The 26332-nt window shown below is 45.9% G+C and overlaps 1 protein-coding gene across 3 annotated transcripts in view; it reads right to left on the bottom strand.

Annotated features, from left to right (window-relative positions):
• The window catches only part of ABHD6 (abhydrolase domain containing 6, acylglycerol lipase), a 53794-nt gene extending 31564 nt beyond the window's left edge, over window positions 1–22230 (bottom strand). Inside the window, exons 1-2 of one of the 3 annotated variants that reach the window (XM_060022753.1) lie at window positions 21936–22230; window positions 4127–4191 (exon numbers count right to left, since the gene is read on the bottom strand). The gene's annotated coding sequence lies outside the window, so the exon portion shown is untranslated. The remainder of the gene's footprint in view (window positions 1–4126; window positions 4192–21935) is intronic. The other 2 variants (XM_060022754.1, XM_060022755.1) reach the window with 2 other exon arrangements.
• Window positions 22231–26332: the final 4102 nt, after the last annotated feature.

Here is a 26332-nt window from a genome sequence, read left to right as displayed (position 1 = left end):
AAGTTAAAAGAAGGAAATGAGTTAAAGAAAAATGCTAATAGGTGATTCACGGATCTGGTGAACATCATGGTGGTGACAGATGAATGGCTGCCACTGGGGCAGATGTGTGTGATGGACGGGCACGCGGCTGGGGGTGGGGCGCTCCGCTGGCTCTTCCACGCACCGGCTGGGAGACCTTGGTTTCCTCATCTATCAATGAGAACATTCGTCCAAAACATCTCATCTGCCTTTTCCTACTCTGGTGACTTAAAACATTTCTGAAATTATGCCAGACAATTGAAGAGTAGGATCTGGCTCGCTCCCCACGAGAATCTCGTTCCCTGTTACATTTTCCCCAAAACCTAAAACAGTATCTGGGAAATATCTGGTGCGTGGTTAATGTTTGATAACGTTTTGGTGTTTGATAATGGCTGAATAGACTGAAAAAGAAAAATGAACTTGTTTTACGTATCTGTTGTGTCACGTGAGACACCCCAGTGTTAATGACAGTGATTTCAGCGGCTTTGCAGCACAGTCTGACACGAGGGGACATCAGGAAGGAGAGCTGGTCTTTATGGTACCAGGGAGGGTAACACACTCTCACCCCGAGACCGGAGGCTCCCACGTGGCCTTCCCCTGTTAACATCCAAGCTGTGCATTCAGGGCCTTTATCTCTGAACGCAGGGACAAAAATTAATCAGTAGATCTAGATAAACATTGGACTCATGTTCCCAGGTTTAGTCAGGGGTTAGAGGTCAGGCATAACGTGTCACAACTGTCTTTTAATGTTCTCACTGACTTTTAAAACCCGTCATCCTGAGTTCTGATACTTTAATCTTAAGGTATAAAGCAAAATTCCAAGAATAAATAGAATGTAAAACACTTTTATAGAATCTTGCCTTCCCCTGGACATCATATGCCATCAATTTTGACAAACTAAAGTCCTGGTCTCTTCAAAATCATGATTATTTTAATAACTATAGCAACAACAATAATGACCATGGCCACTACCACCATAGCCAAAGATAGAAGAGCGACAGCCTCCATGTACTGGACGACTGCTGTATGCCAGGCCCCGTGTAGATGGTTCACACACATCCTCTCATTTTATCCTGCACAACACTGGGAGTAAGAAGCATTTCTCCCATTTTAAAGATGGAGAAACTGAAGCTTACAGAAGTTAACAAATGCCCCCAAGGTCACCTGACTGGTACCTGGCATGAGCTGCATTTCAGTCCAATCCTGTAGGTGTGCCTGGTTCATGCTACCTTTGCCTTCTCTCAGCACTTGCTAAGCAGATATTTATTGTACATCAGTTACACAAAAGACCCGGAGTTCAGTGTTCCCATAGACATTCTTTGCACTTCTCCAGAACTATTTTAAGAGGATGTAACATGCTAACTTTACAAGTTAACAACTTGTTACCTTATTGTTGCTGGTGTCTTTGAATAACTAACCAGTGCTGGGACTTCCCTGGTGGTCCAGTGGTAAATCCGTCTCACAATGCAGGCAACTAAGCCCTGAGTGCCTCAACTACAGAGCCTGCTAGAGCCCATGTGATCTGGAACACGCTCGCCACAGCTAAAGAAGAGAAAACCCGTACACCACAACGAAGAGCCCATGTGCCGCTACTAAGAACCAACACACCCAAAAAACACCAAAAAACAACAAACAACAACAAACTAACCAGTGCTGCTCATAATTTTTTTCTTGAACTCTGCAATATGAAAATTCTTTCCACAGTGTTGTCCACCTGGAAAAAGCACTAAGTTCTTGAAATCTGAGTATAAAATCCCAGCTGTTAAACATTGTTGCATCTACCCAACACTGATTTCTGAAACTAGGTGCTTTTTTTTCAATAATTTTTATTTATTTATTTATTTAATTTATTTAGTTTTGGCTGCGTTGGGTCTTCCTTGCTGCGTGCGTGCTTTCTCTAGTTGCAGCAAGCGGGGGCTACTCTTCGTTGCGGTGCGTGGGCTTCTCTTGTCGCGGAGCATGGGCTCTAGGCACACGGGCGTCCGTAGTTGTGGCTCGCGGGCTCTAGAGCGCAGGCTCAGTAGCTGTGGCACATAGGCTTTGTTGTTCCGCGGCATGTGCGATCTTCCCGGACCAGGGCTCAAACCCATGTCCCCTGCATTGGCTGGCTGATTCTTAACCACTGCGCCACCAGGGAAGTCCTGAAACTAGGTTCTTGTAAAGATAAACCAATTCCTCAAAATTATCACTAGGGCTTCCCTGGTGGCGCAGTGGTTGAGAGTCCGCCTGCCGTTGCAGGGAACACGGGTTCGTGCCCCGGTCCGGGAGGATCCCACATGCCGCGGAGCAGCTAGGCCCGTGAGCCATGGCCGCTGAGCCTGCGCGTCCGGAGCCTGTGCTCCGCAACGGGAGAGGACACAACAGTGACAGGCCCGCGTACCGCAAAAAAAAAAAAAAAAAAAAAAAAAACCTATTACTAATGACCAACAGCTAAAAAAGATACTAAGATTCTCTTGTATGGAAGCCCCAGGATTGATGAGATAGAGTAATTTGAGAAATGAGCAGCTCTAACGCCTTGTCACAGGAATCTTCTCCATCACGAAGGAAAATCGCACTGAAAGTTCCAAGGAAGTAGTTAAGCCTGCCCAGTCATCACTGAACGTGTGGCATGACCCTAGGATTGCTGCCATAAGGTGCTCACCTCTGCCCTCCTGGCCTTGTCTCCCCCTCACTCTGGCTGAGCCCATTCCTCCTCTGTACTTTGCAGCTCAGACACCCCTGCTGTTCAAACAAGCCATGGCTCTGAGCATGCAAAGCTTGGTTCCTAAGATTCTCTGCTCCCGCTCTCCCCTGGATATTCCCATGATACGCTCCTTACTTTTCCCCTTGAACAGTCCCATGATGAGCTCTTCATTGTCTTCCTTGAAGAGCTCACCATATCTACACCTTCTGCCACTCCCTCCTACAGGAAACGCAAAAATCAACATACCTGGCCAGGACCTTCTTCCAGACTTTTCCAAAAGCCTGCTTCACTATCTCCATGACCCAAAAGTCCTGTCCTACAAGGTCTCAGGTACATCTCTCCCCTTGCTCCTGACTTGTCGATTTCTGCCAACAGTATCCCCATCAGTCTGGCCTCCCAGACTCCGATGCATGTCTCACTCTTCCTCCTTGCTCAACACTCCTGTCAGACAAGGAGGTGCCAGCACTGGAGCCAACCTGTCTGAGTCTAGACAAACTGCACTGTTTATAGGTGGTTATTTAAATGTAAACTAATTAGATAAAATTCAAAGTTCAGTCCTTCAGTCACATCCATAACATTGTGAACGCTTGAGAGCCACATATAAATAGGAGCTGCTGCGCTGGACAGCACAGATTTAAGGTGTCCACACCCCCCGAAAGCCTGTGCAACCAATTCCTTTGGCTTAACATTTACTAGGAACGTCGTGGGGGAAGAAACATTCCCACCAGGTGTGAGACGTCGTAGGAGTCAGACCACAGCTCCCTCGGCCGCCACACTGCGTCCAGGTCGTCATCTCTCCTCGCTCCCACTTCTGTGAAGACTGCTTTTTCACACCCGTTCAGTCCTTCCACCACCAGCTGCCAGAGGAATCTTCTCAGTTCACACCAAGGACAGGTGGCTCTGGTCTAGTGTGAACTCTGAGTACTCCGTATGATCCCGACTCAACTTCCTGGCCCCCACCTCCGCCTGCACCCCAAACATCCAACTCCTGCCCCCACAAAAGCCCCGCACAGCCTCACACTTCATCTCTCTCACACTGTCCCCTTCGTGTGGAGCACTTCTTTCCCGCCTGCCTGATGAACTCCTCTCTGTCTTTGGGGCTGATTCAAGTGTCACACTCCCCAGGAAAGCATCCTGGTCCCCACAGGCCCAGGTCTTCTTGACTCCCTTCAAACTCAGAGCCCTGCTCCAGGCACAGTCTTTGAGAAGGGAGGGCTTTTGGATATATATCTTGAGCTTTAAAAATCTTCAGGTGCCCAATCCCCTCCCCACCAGACCTACTGAACCAGAGAACACTTCTGCCCCCAGACAGGCTGGCCTGCAGAAGGGTGCCAGGGAGCTTACAGAGTAGCCCCAGTCTCATTAAAGGGCTGCCTTGCCTGCCCGCCCACCCCGTAATATAAGGTGTTAAAAATCTATACTCACTCTTTGAAGAGCACAGCCTTCTTTCCCAACTGCTACTGGCTCTGGCAGAAGCTGAAATTGAGACTCTGGAATCACAGGAAAGAAAATGACAAAGCATTAAATCATATCAGAGAATACGAATGAAGGGCTAACAACCAACCGGGGAGGCAGAACATCTCTTCCTCGGCACAGGAGAAGTGCAAATATCCTGTGGCTTTAAAGTTCCCTCCGGGTCAGGTCACCTCCCCTAATTAAACAACCTGCACCAAGGGTAGGCAGGGCAAGTGAGATAAAGAGCTTGGCCAGGAAGGTGTGAAGGTCAAAGAAGGAATCTGCAATGAGGATAAAGCAAGGGACTGAGCTGGTGATACCTGGCCTGCAGGAGCGAGAAAGGCAATAAGGGAAACAGGCATGCTTGGGTGAGAGGGGATACTGAAGGCTTGAAACTTAACTAAGACCTTCAAATAAAGATTAAAACTCCCCTTCTCCATCTGGGATTAGGGTTACCTAAAGTTATACTCACAAAGGAATGAGAGGAAGGTGGCAACCAATGGGGAAATGAATACAGTATTTCTATTAGAGTGGCTACAGAGAGGGGACCGCAAAGCTCAAAAACAGGGCTGGACAGAGCAGAGATGCTGGCAAAGGCACTGCAGCAGAAAAATGAGGAGACAGGTAGATGGGTGATTGAAGGTCACAAAACCCCTGAATTATTCCAGAGGGGTCAAAGAATTAAACATAAAAAAATAACACCGAGATAGCCTCATCCACCAGAGAGCAGACAGCAGAAGCAAGAAGAACTACAATCCTGCAGCCTGAGGAACAAAAACCACATTCACAGAAAGATAGACAAGATGTACCAGATGAAGGAACAAGATAAAACCCCAGAAAAACAACTAAATGAAGTGGAGATAGGTAACCTTCCAGAAAAAGAATTCAGAATAACGATAGTGAAGATGATCCAGGACCTCGGAAAAAGAATGGAGGCAAAGATCGAGAAGATGCAAGAAATGTTTAACAAAGACCTAGAAGAATTAAAGAACAAACAAACACAGATGAACAATACAACAACTGAAATGAAAACTACACTAGAAGGAATCAATAGCAGAATAACTGAGGCAGAAGAACGGATAAGTGACCTGGAAGACAGAATGCTGCGGAACAGAATAAAGAAAAAAGAATGAAAAGAAGTGAAGACAGACTAAGAGACCTCTGAGACAACATTAAACGCAACAACATTCGCATTATAGGGGTCCCAGAAGGAGAAGAGAGAGAGAAAGAACCAGAGAAAATATTTGAAGAGATTATAGTCAAAAACCTCCCTAACATCGGAAAGGAAACAGCCACCCAAGTCTAGGAAGCACAGCGAGTCCCATACAGGATAAACCTAAGGAGAAAAATGCCGAGACACACAGTAATCAAATTGGCAAATATTAAAGACAAAGAAAAATTATTGAAAGCAGCAAGGGAAAAACGACAAATAACATACAAGGGAACTCCCATAAGGTTAACAGCTGATTTCTCAGCAGAAACTATACAAGCCAGAAGGGAGTGGCATGATATACTTAAAGTGATGAAAGGGAAGAACCTACAACCAAGATTACTCTACCCAGCAAGGATCTCATTCAGATTCAATGGAGAAATCAAAAGCTTTACAGACAATCAAAAGCTAAGAGAATTCAGCACCACCAAACCAGCTCTACAACAAATGCTAAAGGAACTTCTCTAAGTGGGAAACACAAGAGAAACAAGGACCTACAAAAACAAACCCAAAACAATTAAGAAAATGGTAATAGGAACACACATATTGATAATTACCTTAAACGTGAATGGATTAAATGCTCCAACCAAAAGACACAGGCTTGCTGAATGGACACAAAAACAAGACCCACATATATGCTGTCTACAAGAGACCCACTTCAGACCTAGGGATACATACAGACTGAAAGTGAGGGGACAGAAAAAGATATTCCATGCAAATGGAAATCAAAAGAAAGCTGGAACAGCAATACTCATATCAGATAAAATAGACTTTAAAATAAAGAAAGTTACAAGAGAAAAGGAAGGACACTACATAATGATCAAGGGATCAATCCAAGAAGAACATATAACAATTATAAATATATATGCACCCAACATAGGAACACCTCAATACATAAGGCAACTGCTAACAGCTATAAAAGAGGAAATCGACAGTAACACAATCATAGTGGGGGACTTTAACACCTCACTTACACCAATGGACAGATCATCCAAAATGAAAATAAATAAGGAAACAGAAGCTTTAAATGACACAATAGACCAGATAGATTTAATTGATATTTATAGGACATTTCATCCAAAAACAGCAGATTACACTTTCTTCTCAAGTGCAAGACGGAACATTCTCCAGGACAGATCACATCTTGGGTCACAAATCAAGCCTCAGTAAATTTAAGAAAACTGAAATCATATCAAGCATCTTTTCTGACCACAACACCATAAGATTAGAAATCAATTACAGGGGAAAAAACATAAAAAACACAAACACATGCAGGCTAAACAATACGTTACTAAATAACCAAGAGATCACTGAAGAAATCAAAGAGGAAATCAAAAAATACCTAGAGACAAATGACAATGAAAAATGATGATCCAAAACCTATGGGATGCAGCAAAAGCAGTTCTAAGAGGGAAGTTTATAGCAATACAAGCCTACCTCAAGAAACAAGAAAAATCTCAAATAAACAATCTAACCTTACACCTAAAGGAATTAGAGAAAGAAGAACAAACAAAACCCAACGTTAGGAGAAGGAAAGACATCATAAAGATCAGAGCAGAAATAAATGAAATAGAAACAAAGAAAACAATAGCAAAGATCAATAAAACTAAAAGCTGATTCCTTGAGAAGATAAACAAAATTGATAAACCATTAGCCAGACTCATCAAGAAAAAGAGGGAGAGGACTCAAATCAATAAAATTAGAAATGAAAAAGGAGAAGTTACAACAGACACCGGAGAAATACAAAGCATCCTAAGAGACTACTACAAGCAACTCTATGCCAATAAAATGGACAACCTGGAAGAAATGGGCAAATTCTTAGAAAGGTATAACCCTCCAAGACTGAACCAGGAAGAAATAGAAAATATGAACAGACCAATCACAAGTAATGAAATTGAAACTGTGATTTAAAATCTTCCAACAAACAAAAGTCCAGGACCAGATGGCTTCACAGGTGAATTCTATCAAACATTTAGAGAAGAGCTAACACCCATCCTTCTCAAACTCTTCCAAAAAACTGCAGAGTAAGGAACACTCAAAAACTCATTCTATGAGGCCACCATCACCCTGATACCAAAAGCAGACAAAGATACTAAAAAAAAAGAAAATTACAGACCAATATCACTGATGAATACAGATGCAAAAATCCTCAAAAAAATACTAGCACACAGAATCCAACAACACATTAAAAGGATCATACACCATGATCAAGTGGGATTTATACCAGGGATGCAAGGATTCTTCAATATATGCAAATCAATCAGTGTGATACACCATATTAACAAACTGAAGAATAAAAACCATATGATCAGCTCAATAGATGCAGAAAAAGCTTCTGACAAAATTAAACACCCATTTATGATAAAAACTCTCCAGAAAGTAAGGCATAGAGGGAACCTACCTCAACATAATAAAGGCCATACACAACAAACCCACATTCTCAGTGGTGAAAAACTGAAAGCATTTCCTCTAAGATCAGGAACAAGACAAGGATGTCCACTCTCACTGCTATTATTCAACATAGTTTTGGAAGTCCTAGCCATGGCAATCAGAGAAGAAAAAGAAATAAAAGAAATACAAATTGGAAAAGAAGAAGTAAAACTGTCACTGTTTGCAGATGACATGATACTATACATAGAGAATCCTAAAGATGCTACCAGAAAACTACTAGAGCTAATGAATGAATTTGGTAAAGTCGCAGGATACAGAATTAATGCACAGAAATCTCTTGCATTCTTATACACTAATGATGAAAAATCTGAAAGAGAAATTAAGGAAACACTCCCATTTACCATTGCAACAAAAAGAATAAAATACCTAGGAATAAACCTACCTAGGGAGACAAAAGACCTGTATGCAGAAAACTATAAGACACTGATGAAAGAAATTAAAGATACCAACAGATGGAGAGATATACCATGTTCTTGGATTGGAAGAATCAATATTGTGAAAATGACTATACTACCCGAAGCAATCTACAGATTCAATGCAATCCCTATCAAATTACCAATGGCATTTTTTACGGAACTAGAACAAAAACTCTTAAAATTTGTATGGAGACACAGAAGACCCCAAATAGCCAAAGCAGTCTTGAGGGAAAAAAAACAGAGCTGGAGGAATCAGTCTCCCTGACTTCAGACTATACTACAAAGCTACAGTAATCAAGACAATATGGTACTGGCACAAAAACAGAAACATAGATCAATGGAACAAGAGAGAAAGCCAGAGATAAACCCACGCACCTATGGCCAACTAATCTATGACAAAGGAGGCAAGGATATACAGTGGAGAAAAGACAGTCTCTTCAATAAGTGATGCTGAGAAAACTGGACAGCTACATGTAAAAGAATGAGATTAGAACACTCCCTAACACCATACACGAAAATAAACTCAAAATGAATTCGAGACCTAAATGTAAGACTGGACACTATAAAACTCTTAGAGGAAAACATAGAAGAACACTCTTTGACATAAATCACACATCCTAGAATAATGGAAATATAAACAAATGGGACCTAATGAAACTTAAAACCTTTTGCACAGCAAAGGAAACCATAAACAAGACGAAAAGACAACCCTCAGAATGGGAGAAAATATCTGCAAACGAATCAACAGACAAAGGATTAATCTCCAAAATATATAAACAGCTCATGCAGCTCAATATTCAAAAAACAAACAACCCAATCCAAAAATGGGCAGAAGGCCTAAATAGACATTTCTTCAAGAAAGACATACAGATGGCCAAGAAGCACATGAAAAGCTGCTCAATATCACTAATGATTAGAGAAATGCAAATCAAAACTACAATGAGGCATCACCTCACACCAGTTGGAATGGGCATCACCAGAAAATCTACAAACAACAAATGCTGGACAGGGTGTGGAGAAAAGGGAACCCTCTTGCACTGTTGGTGGCAATGTAAATTGATACAGCCACTATGGAGAACAGTATGGAGGTTCCTTAAAAGACTAAAAATAGAATTACCATATGATCCAGCAATCCCACTACTGGGCATATACCCAGAGAAAACCATAATTCAAAAAGACACATGCACCCCAATGTTCATTGCAGCACTATTTACAATAGCCAGGTCATGGAAGCAACCTAAATGCCCATTGACAGACGAATGGATAAAGAAGATGTGGTACATATATACAACGGAATATTACTCAGCCATAAAAAGGAATGAAATTGGGTCATTTGTTGAGATGTGGATGGATCTAGACTGTCATACAGAGTGAAGTACAAATATCGTATATTAACACATGCATGTGAAACCTAGAAAAACAGTACAGATGAACCGGTTTGCAGGGCAGAAGTTGAGTCACACATGTAGAGAACAAACGTATGGACACCAAGGGGGGAAAAGCGGTGGGCGGGTGGGGGTGGGGGTGGGATGAATTGGGCGATTGGGATTGACACGTATACACTGATCTGTATAAAATTGATGACAAATAAGAACCTGCTGTATAAAAAAATAAATAAAATAAAATTTGAAAATAAAATAAAATAATAACACTATGAAAGTTCTAGAAGAAAACATGAGAACTCTGTTTGAAAACACCTTCACAGGGAAAGCCTTTCTAAGTTAAGATTTAAAACCTAGAGGCCATAACATAAAGATTAATAAGCTGACTACATAAAAATGTTTTTAAATGTCCACATGGAAAGGGATATCATGGGACTTCCCCAGTAGCGCAGTGGTTAAGACTCCACACTCCCAATGCTGGGGGCCCAGGTTCGATCCCTGGTCAAGGAACTAGATCCCACATGCATGCCGAAACTAAGAGTTCACGTGCCACAACTGAGGAGACTGTGAGTTGCAACTAAGGAGCCTGCTGGCCGCCACTAAGGAGCACATGTGTCACAACTAAAGGAGCCGGCGAGCTGCAACTAAGGAGCCTGCCTGCCACAGCTAAGACCCAGCGCAACCAAATTAATAAATTAAATAAATAATAAATAAAATAAATATTTTAAAAAAGGATATTATGACCAAGGTTAAAATGTGTCAATACATATCAGAGATGACAGACTAATAAAGGGTCCTACAAATCAATAAAAACAACAATAAAATCCAGTAGAAAAATGGGTGAATGATCTGAGTAGTTCATGTAACAGAAAGGAAATACTAATGACTCTTCGACATATAAAAAGATGCTCAATCTCATTTACAAGAGAAATGCAAATTAAACCTACAAGGCGATGGTGATCTTTATTGTATTGGCAAAGAACAAAAAGTGTAATAACAGACTGTGCTGCTGGGGCCGTGGGAAAATAGATGCCCTCACGCAAGGTACAGATTTATACTCCCATCAACAAACCCTACAGATGGCATTTTGGCAAAATCTGCAGCAATGTACAGTACACATACCTTTGATCTAATAATCTAATTTCTAGGAACTGATTTGTGTTCATACCTGAACATGTTTGAGAACATGTTTGTGAAGGTTATTTGTTATAGTATTACTTATCACGGCAAAAAAAATTGGCACTCACATGCCCACTCGTAGGGGATATGTTAAGTAAATGATGGTACAACTTTATAAAGAAGTATAATGTACAGCCATTAAATACAAATAAAATTAACTATAAGCCATTAAAATAATGTGGCATATTTGTCTCTACGGGTAATGACCTCCAAGGTACACTGTTAACTAAAAATGCAAGGAACAGAAGAGAATGGGTAGAATAACATCTCTTGCATTGAGAGAGAGAGAGAGAAATATGCATGTTATGCTTATATGTGTGTAAAATGTTTCAGGACGGACACAGATGATAATCATGACTGGGGTTGGGAAGGAAACTGAGAGGCTAGGGGCAGAGATGAGGGAGACTTTTCACTGATATCCTTTTGTACCTTTTGAATTGCTACCATGTGCACGTTCAAGGTTTTCCCTATTTAATTAAAAAATACAATATAGGGACTCCCCTGGTGGTCCAGTGGTAAAGAATCCGTCCTGCAATGCAGGGGACGTGGGTTCGATCCCCGGTCAGGTAACTAAGATCCCACGTGCCGCAGGGCAACTAAGCCCGTGCGCCACAACTATTGAGCCCGCGTGCCACAAACTACAGAGCCCATGCGCCACAACTAGAGAAGAGAAAACCTGCACGACGCAACTAGAGAGAAGCCCACACACCACAGTGAAGAGCCTGCAAGCCACAAAGAAGAGAGCCCGTGTGCCACAACTAAGACCCGACGCAGCCAAAAATAAAAATAAGCAAATAAAATATTTTAAAAATACAATATAAACTCCTCAAGTACAATGGTCTATCCTACATTGTCCAATACAGTAGCCACTAGCCACATGGTGACTGTTTAAATTTAAAATGATCAAAACTAAATAAAACATAAAATTCAGCTCCTCAGCTGCGCTAGCCACATTTCACATGCTCAATGGCCACAGAAAGTGTATCTCCTTCATGGTTCTGGGAAAGGTACTGATAAGAAGATTCACTCCGTCCTGCTTTGTACCGAATCACTAGCAGCTGATTCCCCACGGGGGTTTTTGCTCGAGAGCCAGCCAAGCCCACAGCCCCAGGCCCTGCTTCTGCCACCTGGGGCAGCACTGTGGGCAAGGAAGCTCAGCCCAGCAGGCTGGTCCTGTAGACAGAGAATCAGAGAACCAGAAAATCCTGCTACCCAATCCTGAGGAGAAGGGACACAGCCCGAGGAGAGAGAGAGGCAGGCAGGTCAATCAGGGGCTCAGCTGGAAGACAGGGGGCTTATATACCCAGTGGCACATCTTCTAAAAAAATCGTACTGGCCAAGAAGCGAGGCAATGAAGCACGCACAACGTATCCTGAACTAGCCCAGCACCTTCAAAGCAGCAGCCTCTGGGATCAAGATGTAGGCTGGCGATTAGTCTGAAATAACCACCTGCTTGAAATCATGCTTAAAGCAAGAAAACCCTACAGAAATACAAGCCAGTCTTCCACTGGATAAAAGAGGAGCCAAAAGCCACTTGACCCTTTACCTCCAGGGACCACGAAGTCTTTAGGCTCTCCCAGAACAAGCTTTAACTCGAACACTGCTCTATGAATTAATGCGAACACATGCACTGTCATTGGCTGAGATCAGCTCTCAAAGGTAAGGTGCTAGAAAGAGCATCACATAAGTGACTACTTTCCACATGACTGAAAGGAATTAAAATAGCCCTCTATATGGGTATGCAAGAGCAGAAGGCCGGAAATAGAACCTCAGGGCCCCAAAACACTCTCCCATGGCTCGAATCTGTGCTCCGAACTCAAAAGAAAAGCAAGGAGATTAAAGAGGGCTTTGTCATTTCTAAAGGAGGGAAGCTGGTCTACAGTATTTTCTAACTGCAGGGACAAAGCCAGTGTGAGACAGAAAGGAGCCCTGTTATAAACAGCTGGCAGGTTCTACCAGGACAAGAACTCTGGCTTCCAGCATGAGGTTCAGCATTCAGAGCCCTTCGTGAGCTGGTCCCTACCTTCTCTAGCCAGAATCTCTTCCCCAGAGATCTCTGTACACAGGGAAATCAGCATCAGAAAAAGGTGATGCCACGCTCAAAATTTTAGTCAAAACACAGTTTTGTTTAGAACTTTATCCAAATAAGTAAACAAAAATCAAAATCTATCCTAAGATCAATAGCAAATATGGAACAAGATTTAAGTTATAACTGTCATCCTGTGCTAATTCTTAGAACAAAGAATAAATCACACGTAAATTGCCTTAGAGTATGGTAAGTCCTTCCAGTTAACATTTGGTTGGCACAGCGCTATTATACAAGGGATGTTTTTTGCAAAAATGCTTTACTGCTTTGCCCCAGGCCTCTCAATCCTTTGATTTTCAAGTCCCGCCCTCTCGTCATCAACTAACAGGTGTCACATCTATTACTGCCTCCACAGTCAAGCGGCTTCTGCGGTGAGTTCATGAAATCCCATGTCTCTCTCTCCAAGGTTTGTCTTGTATTTGTAAAATGTCCTTGAGACCTGGGAGAGACGATGACCAAGAGGTGGATGCTCCTGGAGCATGGCTGGACACCACTGTTGAAAAGAGACGGAGGCACGACGGGGTGGGACCCAAGTTTGTAAGTGGCAAGTCCATTAATGAATATTTTCCTGTTATAACGTCTGCTTCCCCACTAAAACCTGTAAACTATGGGGAATCTGCTACTAGATAGGCTGATAATCAGACCCTCTGGTGACTGTACCTGAACTGGCTTTGTATTTTTCTCCACTGCCCCATTTTCTGTCGACCTGGATGATACCCTCTCTATCTATCCCCATCTCCTAACAATTCTTTCTGGCAGAACTAAGAGTTATCTCCTTCAGTCCCCCAGCCATTAGCAACCTCGGCTTCATTCTCCATACCTACAAGTATTTATGACCTGCATCTTTTACCATAATACTCACGAAAACACTGGCTGTACCCTCCACTAGGCTGCAAGCTCCTTGAAGACAAGTCTTACTACATCTCTGCATCTGCCGTGGCACTTCAGCATACACGAAGGGCAAGGGAAGAGCTAAATGGGACCCCACGTTGGATCTGCTTGACTTTAACCTTTGCCTTTCGTTGCTTTTGTTATTATACTCATACATAACGGCCTGCCTCAGGGAACCCTGCCCACCTGTGAACGGCTGCAAGAAAAAAAGAAACACATCCCCTCACCGAGGCTGGTCATTCCAGGAGATGTTCTGCAAGACCGATGGCCCTTTTACTTTACTTCCTCTCCGCCTCTCCCTCTCTATTCTGCCTTATTACTTTACTTCCTCACCACCTCCCCCTCTCTGATTCTATAAAAGAAACTGGCATCCAAGTCCAGATAAGATGGTTTATCAGAGACACTAGTCTGCCATCTTCTCGGTCAGCCAGCTTTCCGAATAAAGTCATCTTCCTTGCCTCAACACCTCGTCTCCGATTCACTGGCCTCTTGTGCGGCGAACAGAGCGAGCTTGAGCTCGGTAACACTTGGTGGTCACTTGGTATAAATACCAAGTGAAAGCATGGAAGCCCTGAATCAGCAGGGCGGCCCCAGCAGCGCCACTGCAGGCCATTCCTTCACTTTGCCCATTACGGCCACCAGTCAAATGAACTTTCCTCATCAGAGCAGTGTAGCTTTAGAGGCTCCAGTTCAGATGGGAAGGTGAGACCCAGAGAGGTTAAGCCAGGTGCCCAATGGCACACAGCTCTTCTCTCCTCTGCCCCTACTCCACTGGTGGCTCACAGTGGCCCTCAGCATGACATGGAAGGCCCCCGCCCCACCTTTCCCTGAATGATCTGCAAATCCCTAAGCCTTACGCTCCTTCACACCCGCACAGCTTTGGCACAAACGCTCCCCTCTTCCTAGCACGCCCCTGCCTGCTGAGCTCCCGCTCAACCTTCAAGTCTTGGCTACGAAAATATTACCCCATCTGTAAATGCTCCTCTGAGGGTTCAGCTGCGCAGTTCCATAACCTGGGTTCAATTCTCTGCTCTGTCGCTGATCCGTGTGTGACCTTGGCAAGTCACTGAACCTCTTAGAGCCTCGGTGTGGGGACAAAATGAGATGATGCACGGGGACTGCTCACAGCAGTGACTGGCGGATGCGACCGCTCACAGCACAGCTGGGAAGAGCTGCCCTGCCTTCCAAGGCGGCGCTAGAAAGCCCCGCCACTGAAACTGAGCAGGACCCTATGGGGCCCTCCTAGGCACAAAAGCCCTTCTGTGTCCTCCATTTCTTGTTTGTAGGCTTCATTCAGCCTCCTTGACCTTCCCTGAGTTCCAAAGGGAATATTCAAACAGTTGCTAATCAGGGAAGAGAGGGAATGCAGAAACAGAGGAGCTGTCAGAATAGCGCAGCCTTGGGGCAGGGTCCTGGTTCCTCCTCAGGGAATATACATCACAGTATCTTTGCCCTCTTCTGCGGAAACTAAGTCCCCCACCCAGGTGGAGGATGGTAACTTCAGGATGAGCGCAAGATTCCTGGAGCACTACCCTGTTACCTCACCACCAACCAATCAGAAGAAACTCACAACCTGCAGCCCGCACCCCAAATTTGACTTTAAAATGGTCTCCCCCAAAACCACCAGGGAGTTCGGGGTTTTTGAGCATGAGTCACCTGTTCTCCTTGCTTGGCCCTGCAATAAACTTTCTCTGCTCCAAAATCTGACGTTTTGGTTTGCTTGGCCTTTCTGTGTGTCGGGCACACGAACTTGTGTTCAGAAACACCACACCTCCATCACCCTGCACTGCCACTGTGCCCAGGTCTGTTCAGATGCCTGCTATCTTTATATTCCCAGAGTGTAACCCATAGCTCAGTTCCCAAACTTCATCACATATAAGGCTTGAATTCTATTCCATATAATCTTTTCTGGGGGGGGGGGGGGAGGGGGGAGCTGTACCACGCAGCATGTGGAACTTCCCAGACCAGGGATAGAACCTGCGCCCCTGCAGTGGAAGTGCAGAGTCTTAACCACGGGACCGCCAGGGAAGTCCAAGCTTGAATCCTATTCTGGGTATATCACAGATCAAACACCCAATACCAATAGCCAAAAGCCACAGCTTAAACCACCTAGGAGAAAGGCTGCTGTCACTTTGGGTAATTACTTCACAAGAAGAGGATCTCAACCTGCAGCAGGGTAAGTAAGAACCTGCCCACACCTTCAGCAGGAGGTACAGCTTCCCTGAATCAGCAGCTTCCCTGGTACAGCCCCAAAGGCGTCCAACCACGGACAGCAACACCCTACACAGCTTCTGGGATTGAAAAACCTGAAATATGATCAAGAGGGTTTCTGAGGGTTCCGTTTAGGAGGATATCTTAATCTCTCCCTAACTTTTTTTTTGGCTGCGTTGGGTCTTTGTTGCTGCGCCCCGGCCTTCTCTAGCTGCGGCGAGCAGGGGCTACTCTGTTGCGGTGTGTGGGCTTCTCATTGCGGTGGCTTCTCTTGTTGCGGAGCATGGGCTCTAGGCACATGGGCTTCGGTAGTTGTGGCACGCAGGCTCAGTAGTTGTGGTGCACGGGCTTAGCTGCTCCGGCATGTGGGATCTTCCCAGACCAGGGCTCTAACCCGTGTCCCCTGCATTGGCAGGCGGATTCTTAACCACTGCGCCACCAGGGAAGCCCCCTTGACCTCTTCTGAAGAGGCAACTACATCCAAGGTCAGAGAGGACTTTGGTTTGCAAAAATTATGTCTTTGGGGCCGGATTAATTCTTTGCTGTGCATCTCCTATGCATTGTGAGGGTAATTAACAGTATCGCAGGCGAGGCCCTCAAGTTGTGACAAGCAAAAATATCTCCAGATGCTGCCAAATGCTCCCTAGGGGGAAAGCTGCCCTCAGGGGAGACCACTTCTACAGGAAGTGAGCCCACTCAACTCCAACCTTTATTACTGTAGTTAATCAGTGAGGAACATTTTTAGCCACTCACCAAATCTACCTTGACATATTTTCTTCCAGTGCTCAGGAATTTTTTTTTTTTTTAAGGGCACAGTCTAGAAGGCAGTTCTCTTGAAGGCAGTGGTTCTCAACCCGGTCTGCACAACAGAACCCCCCAGGGAGCTTTAAAAAAAATACAGATTCCTCGGATTCCAGGGACCACCCTCAGAGATTCAGATTCAGCTGGCCTGGGGCAGAGTCCAGGCATGGGTATTTTTTTTTTTTTTTTGGCCGTATGCGGGCCTCTCTCTGTTGTGGCCCCTCCCGTTGCGGAGCACAGACTCCAGACGCGCAGGCTCAGCGGCCATGGCTCACGGGCCCAGCCGCTCCGTGGCATGTGGGATATTCCCGGGCCGGGGCGGGGCACGAACCCGTGTCCCCTGAATTGGCAGGCGGACTCTCAACCACTGCGCCACCAGTGAAGCCCCAGGCATGGGTATTTTTTAACCTTCTCTAGAAGGTTATAACATGCAGCCAGGAGATGCACTGCCCAGAGACACTTCATCTGATTCCACCCTCTCTCCCATCCTTTGAATCCGGCAGTGTTAAAAGCCAGTGAGCCATTCAGCCAAAATGAGGCTAAGGGGATTTATTAACATCCTCATCCTTGACAGTAAAACTTCCTCTGCACACTCCATTTCTTGGCCTGCAGATGACTTGCCAGAAAGAAGGGAACTTAACCCCGTAATCAAGTGGCTTTCCCATGGCCTTATAGATATAAACAGTGCTATCCCATAGGACTTTCTGTGAAGACAGGAATGTTCTCTATTTGCTCTGCTTAATACGGTAGCTGCTGGCCACATGGCACGTGAGCATGTGAAATGTGGCTAGTGTGACTGAAGAACAGAATTTTTGATTTTATTTAATTTGAATTAATTTGAATTTAAATAGCCACATGTGGCTAAAGGTCGCTGTAACGGATAGTACAGTAAGTGTTTATGTCCCTACAGGGTCACAGAAATAAAGAAAAGTCCTAAAGTCTGCTAAATTCCATAGAACTGTGAAACTTACAAAACGTTATGTCTTAAAATATCTAAACTCAACAGTCCTTAAATTATCAAATGGGATCCTAATGTATTCCAACAAAGAATCAATTTAGGAGAAATTTTAAAGTAAAAAATTTTTTTTCAACTTGCATAACTAGCTTCCCAGCATATTCCAAACACAGCTTTGAGGGGGGCATTCCTGGCCCTCTTCTTTTGAACTCTCATCATTGTAATAATTGATCTAGTCATCAGAATAACCAGGAGCTGGAAAAGAACACGACACAGGGAAGTTGATTTCCACTCTCAGCAGTTCATTAGAGTACTAGGATAAAACCCTCTTGCTTTCCTTCCCTCCAAACCCAGATAACTTTTGCATGGAACCTCTTGCCCCCAAGATAGGCCTGAACCAACACACAATGAAATCCAAGGTCATCTCTAAGAGCAAGTTTTTTTTCTCCTATCATTGTTTCATAATCACTTACAATTGAACAAATCGCATTCACGCATTCATTCCAGGTGTGCAGATCCTCACAGAACTAGTAGCTCATAAATTTTTAAAAAGCTAACAAATAGAAAGGCAATTCTATCTCATTGTAAAGGCAATGGATGGTTTGGAGTTGAAGAAACTCTCACCGGCCTTCCTGAGTACAAAATATATTTATCTCAAAAATAAAAATTGTATATCAACTATACTCCTATAAAAATTAAAAGAGGTCTTCCCTGGTGGCGCAGTGGTTAAGAATCCGCCCGCCAATGTAGAGGACACGGGTTCGAGCCCTGGTCTGGGAAGATCCCACATGACACAGAGCAACTAAGCCCGTGCGCCACAACTACTAAGCCTGAGCTCTAGAGCCGGCAAGCCACAACTACTGAGCCCGCATGCCACAACTACTGAAGCCCACACGCCTAGAGCTCACGCTCCGCAACAAGAGAAGCCACCGCAATGAGAAGCCCACGCACCGCAACAAAGAGTAGTCCCTGCTCGCCCCAACTAGAGAAAGCTCAAGTGCAGCAACGAAGACTCAGTGCAGCCAAAAATAAATAAATAAAAAATAAATTAAAGTACAGAATCTTTAAAAAATAATAATAATAAAATAAAGGAAAAAAAAAATGCTTACTCTCCTCGGCCCGAACTCCCTTGACCCACCTCTAAGCAGAGTATGAGCTATTTAATAATGAGTTAATAATTCTCCAGTAATTCAAAGTGGTGCTCACTCTTCATAATAGCTGGTACTTATTGAGTGCTTACCACATGCTGGGCCCTGTGCTTTATTTTATCTAAATCTCACCACTGCCTTCTGAAGCAGGTACCATTACCAGAAGCTGAGGCTCAGAGTTTAGGTAACTGGCCCATGGCCACACAGCTACCAAGTGGTAGAAATGGGATTTGGACCCAAGTCTCTCTGATTTTCTGGTGGGAATCCTTTGGGTTGTAAACAAAAACAAACATGTAATTATAGCATTCGGTACCACACTGAGCCATTCTCTCTTTGATCAGCTGCAGCTCAATGAAGGGAGTTTGGGGTAGCAGGGTTCAGAAATCCTGAGCTTATCCTTACTTCAGAAACCAACCCATCCCCCATGGACCTCTTTCTCTGTCCTGGGGCTTCACCAGGCAAGTGGAAGAGGAGTCTTGGGGAACACTCGTGATCCTGCTAGGACAACTGCACCCAAGAGGACAAGACAGATGCGTGCTGCAGAACTTTCCAAACGCCACCATGGGAGTAGAAGGTAGTAGGGTCCCAGCTATGGGATCCCAAGGGAGAAAGAAACAAATTTTAGTTGGGGGCAGGGGAAAAATCAGGGTAGTGTTCTTGGAGGGGACAGATGAGCTAAGGGGTAGGTAATATTTTGTTAAATCAAAAACAAATGGAGGGCTTCCCTGGTGGCGCAATGGTTGAGAGTCCGCTTGCCGATGCAGGGGACACGAGTTCGTGCCCTGGTCCGGGAAGATCCCACATGCCGCGGAGCAGCTGGGCCCATGAGCCATGGCCGCTGAGCCTGCGCGTCCGCAACGGGAGAGGCCACAACAGTGAGAGGCCAGTGAGAGGCCTGTGTACCGCAAAACAAACAAACAAACAAACAAATGGAGACCAGCCTTAAAAATTCCCTGAGCAGATGAGACCAGTTCAGTCATACAAACAAAGCTTAATTTATTTTGCAAGACTAACTTGACCTGGGTCATTTCTTGCTTGTCCCTAAAAATCATAAGCAAAACCTTGTTTCCCAAGGTTGATATGAGGTAACTATTAACCAATTCCCTGTTATTTAAGAAAATTCTAACACCATAACCAACCACTGTAAAGAATAAACCGTCACTGCTTTCTCCCTATGTAAGCTGCTTTATAATAATATATCCCTGAGCCTCATTCCATCGTTTTGGTTTGAGTGCTCCGGGTTCTGTCTTGTTGGTGTGTTTGCGCAATAAATTTTTACTAATTACTACTCTGGTGATTCATCGGTTTTACTTCTGTTATTTCTGGACTTTTGACAATTTAGACATTAGAGATTCCATGAAGGGCATTCCCAGAGGTGCGGACAGCCTAAGCAAAGGCAGCAGCAGGAAGAATGTGTGTTCACTAGCCTGGGCTAGAGCAAAGGAAGCAGAGAAGGAAAGGGGAGGTCACAGTGCAGAGGGGGAGGGGGCAGGGTCTCCAGGGGCCTAGCTGAAAGGCTGAGGCAGCATCAGAGAACCCAGGAAGTACCCAAGTAACTATCCGAGGACCTGTTTTGCACCCCGGTCCTGGCACTGTCAGGCTGTGTGGCCTCAAGCAAGTCCCTTCTCCTCTCTGGGCATCAGTATTCTTCAGGAGGCTACCAAGGATTTCTTGCTGGCCTGAAAACCTAATTTTAGAAAAATAAACTGATGGTAGGAACACAGGTTATTAATTTCTCTAATTTTTAACTTCCTATATTTTAAAAATATTGTTGATAAGAATTTATTAGTAACAATAAAATAAGTCTAGTGGTTCAGAATAGGGGCCTTGAGGTCAGACTCACTGTGTGTTCTGGGAGGGAACCATATCTGAACCCCTCACATTCCTCCTCTAAGAAATGGGCACAGTGGTGGCACCTACTTCATGGCGCTGTTGAGAGGAATAAGGCAGGTTTTTTTAAGGTGCTTAGGAAAGGGCCTGGCACCCTGTATTTGCTTATTGTACGTCTGCTATCATTAATAATAAACTATTTTTAACTCCCAGCCAGGTGTAGTCAGCCATTAGGGATTTCTGAGCCGGTGAGAGCTGAGACAAATGCTGGCCTCTGGTCCCAGCAGGGACCTTTTGTTACTTAACCAGCTAGGCCCGGGGGCACAAAAAAGGACTCATACATTGGCCTGGATGTACAGCCTTTTCACCCTCCGGCACCCTCTTCCTCCCTCCCTACCTCACTCTGTCAACTTGGCCTCCTCCCCTCCTCTGCGGGTTCAGGGGTGCAAACCCGCACGTGCTCTGCCCTGCAGCTGGCGTTACACAATCTGCATTTCCAAGACTGCCAGGAAGCCCTTGTAGGAGTGGGCAGGGGATGCTGCGGCTGTTGGCCGGCCGGCTCCGGGCTGTCAGGGTGTTTGGACCAGTATCCTGACTCGCCAGCTGAGGGGAGGAGAGGGCGCAAGGGCAAGGAAATTGGGGCAGGCTGAGGAAAGGGGAGCTGAAAGGCTGCTGGAGGTCGGTTTGGGCTGGGAGAGGTCTTGAGGGGTGCGGATGTCTGGGGGCAGGACGGGGGCAGGTGACTGCGGCTGGGAGGGCAGCCGAGCAGCAGCCCTTCCCCAGAAAGTGGGAGAAATGGGGGTGCAGGAGCCTCCAAACCACCCAGGCACTTGGGTGGGGAGCGCACACGGGTTGATGATGGCGCAAGCAGTGGGGAGGCCAAATAGAAAGAGGTTGCAGGTCCCCGACCCATCCTCACCTTGTCCGCGGCCTTAGGAAAGCAGGAAGTAGGGGGACCAGGGATTCGGAAATGTCAAACCTATCCAGGCACCGGAAGGAAGCGCGCAGGGGCTGATGCCAGGGCGGGGGAACGGAGTAAAAAGGGAGGTGCATGTTCCCGACCCTTCTTCACCTCGTGCCGCTTGGAGGGAGGCCAGGCAGCCCGCACTCGGTAAGTGGAAGGTAGGTCACGGGGCCATTGGAGGAGCCCCCGGATACTCCCTCCTAGACGTGCACACCCCCACCCCGCCTCAGCCCGCCCCACCCCACCAGCGCTCACCTCACCTGACCTCAGCCGCCTGGGACCAGCCGCACTATCTAGACGCCTGTCCTCGGCCCCGGGCTCCTGCTCAGGTCCAGCAGCACTGCCCGCGCCCGCGCCGCTCTCAGCTCCGGGGCCGGCTCGGATGGGAGCCTTAAAGGCGCTGCGTGAGGGCCTACGTCCTCCGACAGAAAAGCCGGCTCCGCCCGCGCCCGGCCCCCAGCGCTGCTCCCCGGCTGTTGCGTTCTGTCTTGGGGTCTCAGGGGCAAGAACCCCTAGCTCCCCGGCGCCCCCGGCTTATAGCATTAAGCCCGGAGTGTAAAGTTAGTATTCCGCACAACCCGACCCCAGCAACCCGTCTCCAGGCATCCAATAGTTTCACGCCGCGAAGCCAGGGGCGGGGTTGGGGGAAGAGGGGAAGAACCCAAACACCCCAGCCCCGCCCCGAAGGCGCTCACTTGCGCCCTGGGGGAGAGATCGGAACCCAGAGGGCCACACACAGTTTCACAATGCGACGCCAGAATTCGTCGCGGCATTGTGTTTCATTTACTGAGCACCTGTTGTGTGCCTAGCTCTGCTGGGCACCGCACCCGGCAGTAACTCCCGCTGGATCTCTGACCCCGAAGGGCTCGGAAAGAAAGACAGGTTCTCGGGCAAGCAAAGTAACCCTACCTTATATGGGTTATCTCATTTGATCCTATGAGGTGGACATTGTGCTTGGCTTCCTGTTTCAGAATTCTGAGAAGAGGGGCTTGCCCTGTAAAGGACAGAACTGGGAATTCCAACCCTGGATCGTCTAGCTCCAAAGCTCTTGGGGACAAAAATAGCCATCTTATAAGGCTTTCAGCCACCACTGGTTAAATGCCCGCTATGGCCATTTCTTCATTTTAAGGACAATTAAACCTCACTAGGCCAAAAAAATAGGAAGGGGAGCATAAAGGTTATCACCCATTAAAATTCAAATACTGTTTTCTGTCTAACTTATCCGCCACAAAGCCTAGGTTTTTGAACATCTGGCCTCAGTTTACTACTCCAGCCTCATTTCCTAGCATTCCAAGGGCGCCTGGGCTGAAGTCTACCACCTCGGCCTTTGCCAAGAACTCTCATCCTTTCCTACTTGGCCTGGCTACTCCTTCCTCTCTTTTTTCCATACCTCAATTCAAATGTCACTTCCTCCAGGAAGCCTTCCTTAAGTTCCCTTTGGACCCACACTGTATTGCGGGCTTCTTCCACCAAAGTACTTATTCATTCATTTAACAAATATTTACTGAGCACTTGCTATGTGCTGAGCACCATGTGTGTGTGTGTGTGTTTGTGTGTGTGTGTGTGTGTGGTGGTGGTGGCTGCAATAGAGATGTCTTCCTCCTGCACTGAGTCCCTGGCTTGTCTGCTTCTCACTCCAGACCTAGGTGGGACCAGTACCCAGCAGGACTCTCTTGTCCATTTAAATCCACCACAAAGGCAGCCTCAGGCCTGCCAAGCCCTCCAGACTGGCAAAGCCTAGCTGAGTTGGGCAGGTCTTGGGTTTTAAGAATGGGATGTGGATGAGAAGCCCCAGAGATGTGGCAAAGGTGAATCTCTGAGGCCACTGGTGACCACCCTGTAAAATCTGCTTCTGTCAGGGCTGCTGGAATCCATCCAGAGTTTGGGACAATCTCCCTGGCTGGAGCTGGAGCATCTTCTTCTAAGATGTTAGCCACCTCATCATTCAGATTTCAAGGGCTTCATCTGACTTGCTTCATGGACTTGTTCTCAGAGCTTTGGGGACAATTTATTCATCAAAGGCCATGTTACCTTCTCTGGCCTTAACTCTCCTCAAACTAGCAGTCCTTCAACACCCCCGAGCAGGCCCAGAGAGGCAGCAGGGACTAAGACTGATCTTTAGTCCTCAGTTACAACTTATTAGCAATCTCAGGCTCAGGGAGCATTCACCAAACAGCGAGGGGGTGAATGAATAAATAAGGGAATGAAATGCATGGATGACTTCCTGGAAGACCCCACATTGGAAGCCATCAATAAGCTTTACCTGGTGTATTGGAACACTGGAAAACACCTGTCTTTTACATTTAATTTTTTTTTCCTCTCCAAAACCTTGAAAATGGGTAATTCATCTTTTCTTCTAATTCATAGTTGTGGCCCCAGAGGCCTCCTAGGGTCTGGAGTTTCTAAATCTAGAGAGGTTTTTTTTTCCCCCCAGAGTTTTTTATTTAGATACACTGAGCTCCAGGTGGGAGTCACCTTCCCTGTGACTCTTCTCCACCTGGTGACTGACAGTAGAGAAGCCTTAATTAGCTTCTGTTTCACGGTGAAGCTCAGAAGGCAGGAGAAGAGGAGGGGACTCACCTGTGGTCCCACCTCAAGTCAGCAATGCCCCATTCACTCTCTCTGAGGAATCAGCGGTGGGTGGGAGGCCAGGGAGCAGTCCCAGGGGCAATCCACATTCCTAATGGCACCTTCAGTCATTTTAAGTATAAACTCCTTATTACCTGACAGGTCTCACCCCAGCATTAGGAAAGAGTTTGGAAACCTCTCCTCTGCCAGCTGGTGCAGCAAAGGGCCCCAGACTTCACCCTGCCACACAGTCTATGGACATCTCCTAGACTCAGCAGCATACCAGTCAGAACTGAGTGGTGCCAATGGTCACCACCGTTTAATGCACACTTATTACTGATCGGGCACTGGACATCACCTCATTTAGTCCTCACAATAACCCTGTGAGATGTGCTAACCCACTTTACAGATGGGAGCACTGAGGGGTTAACTGACTCACTCAAGATCCCATAGCCAGTGGTGGGGCCAGCAGTCAAAGAAGTTCATTCATTCATTCATTCATTCATCGAATATTACCAAGGACCTACTGCATTCCAGGTACACTCTGGTGAACACATCTTGCCTCAAAGGACTTAGAGTCTTTTAATAATAAGAAAATATTAGTAACTATTGAATCAAGGATTATACACAAGCTCTGATGGAATTATGAGTAACAATAAGTACAAAGGCCAAGTACAAACGCAACATGGCTGAGACTTAAATGCTATAGTATATGGAGGGCTTCCCTGGTGGCACAGTGGTTAAGAATCCGCCTACCAATGCGGGAGACACGGGTTTGAGCCCTGGTCCAGGAAGATCCCACATGCCGCAGAGCAAGTAAGCCCGTGTGCCACAACTACTGAGCCTGTGCTCTAGAGCCCGCGAGCCACAACTACTGAGCCCGCGTGCCACAACTACTGAAGCCTGTGCGCCTAGAGCCCATGCTCTGCAACAAGAGAAGCCACCGCAGTGAGAAGCCTGTGCACCACAACGAAGAGCAGCCCTCGCTCACCGCAACTTGAGAAAAGCCCACGTGCAACAACGAAGACCCAAGGCAGCCAAAATAAATAAATAAATAAAAATTTTAAAAAGTCAATAGTATATGGAAATATACATAGGAGAAAAATGAAAAATACATGATACCACATGTCCACAGATGCCAGCTGGGCAGCATCCCTGGGCCTATGAGCCATCCGCACAATCCATTCTCCAAAAATTTACTGCGTGGCAATTCTGAGCCAACCACTGAGCCCCCTGCCCAACAGGCTATTCAGATGTCACCACCTTGAAGCAGTCTTCCCTGATTACCTATGCAAAATTAACTGTTCTGGGGCTTCCCTGGTGGTGCAGCGGTTAAGAATCCGCCTGCCAACGCAGGGGACACGGGTTCGAGCCCTGGTCCAGGAAGATCCCACATGCCACGGAGCAACTAAGCCCGTGCGCCACAACTACTGAGCCTGCGCTCTAAAGCCCACGAGCCTCAACTACTGAGCCTGCGTGCCACAACTACGGAAGCCTGCACACCTAGAGCCCGAGCTCCGCAACAAGAGAAGCCACCGCGATGAGAAGCCCACGCACCACAAGGAAGAGTAGCCCCTGCTCGCTGCGACTAGAGAAAGCCCATGCGCAGCAATGCAGCCAAAAATAAATAAATAAGATAAATTTATTTAAAAAACCACACTATTAAAAAAAATTAACTGTTCCATCATCCATACCCTTGTAGCACGTTGTACATGAAGCTATATTTACTCATTTCAGTGACTCTTGACTCCACTGAGTTGTGAACTCCTTTTCCACCTCCGTCTCCCCAGGGGCCAACATGATGAGTGGCACAGAGCAGGCAAATATTAGCTACCATGTGTTGAGCTCTTCCTGTGTGTCTCACTTTGTGCTCAGTGCTTTACATATATTATCTCAATGAATCATCCCAACAACTCTATGAAGTGGGTACTATTATTAGCCCCATTTTACAGATGAGGAAACTGAGGCTCAAAGAGGTTAAGCTACCCAAGATCACACAGCTGATACTGCCAGAATCCAAACCAAGCTGTGTATGAACACAAAATCTCTGTTCTAACCACTGAGATGCCTACTGCCATAACTAG

Source organism: Delphinus delphis, chromosome 10 (assembly GCF_949987515.2).
Source record: "Delphinus delphis chromosome 10, mDelDel1.2, whole genome shotgun sequence".
In the NCBI taxonomy this organism is placed as follows: domain Eukaryota; kingdom Metazoa; phylum Chordata; class Mammalia; order Artiodactyla; family Delphinidae; genus Delphinus; species Delphinus delphis.
Note: the sequence above shows the minus strand (reverse complement) of the source record. Positions and strands in the feature narration are given on the sequence as shown.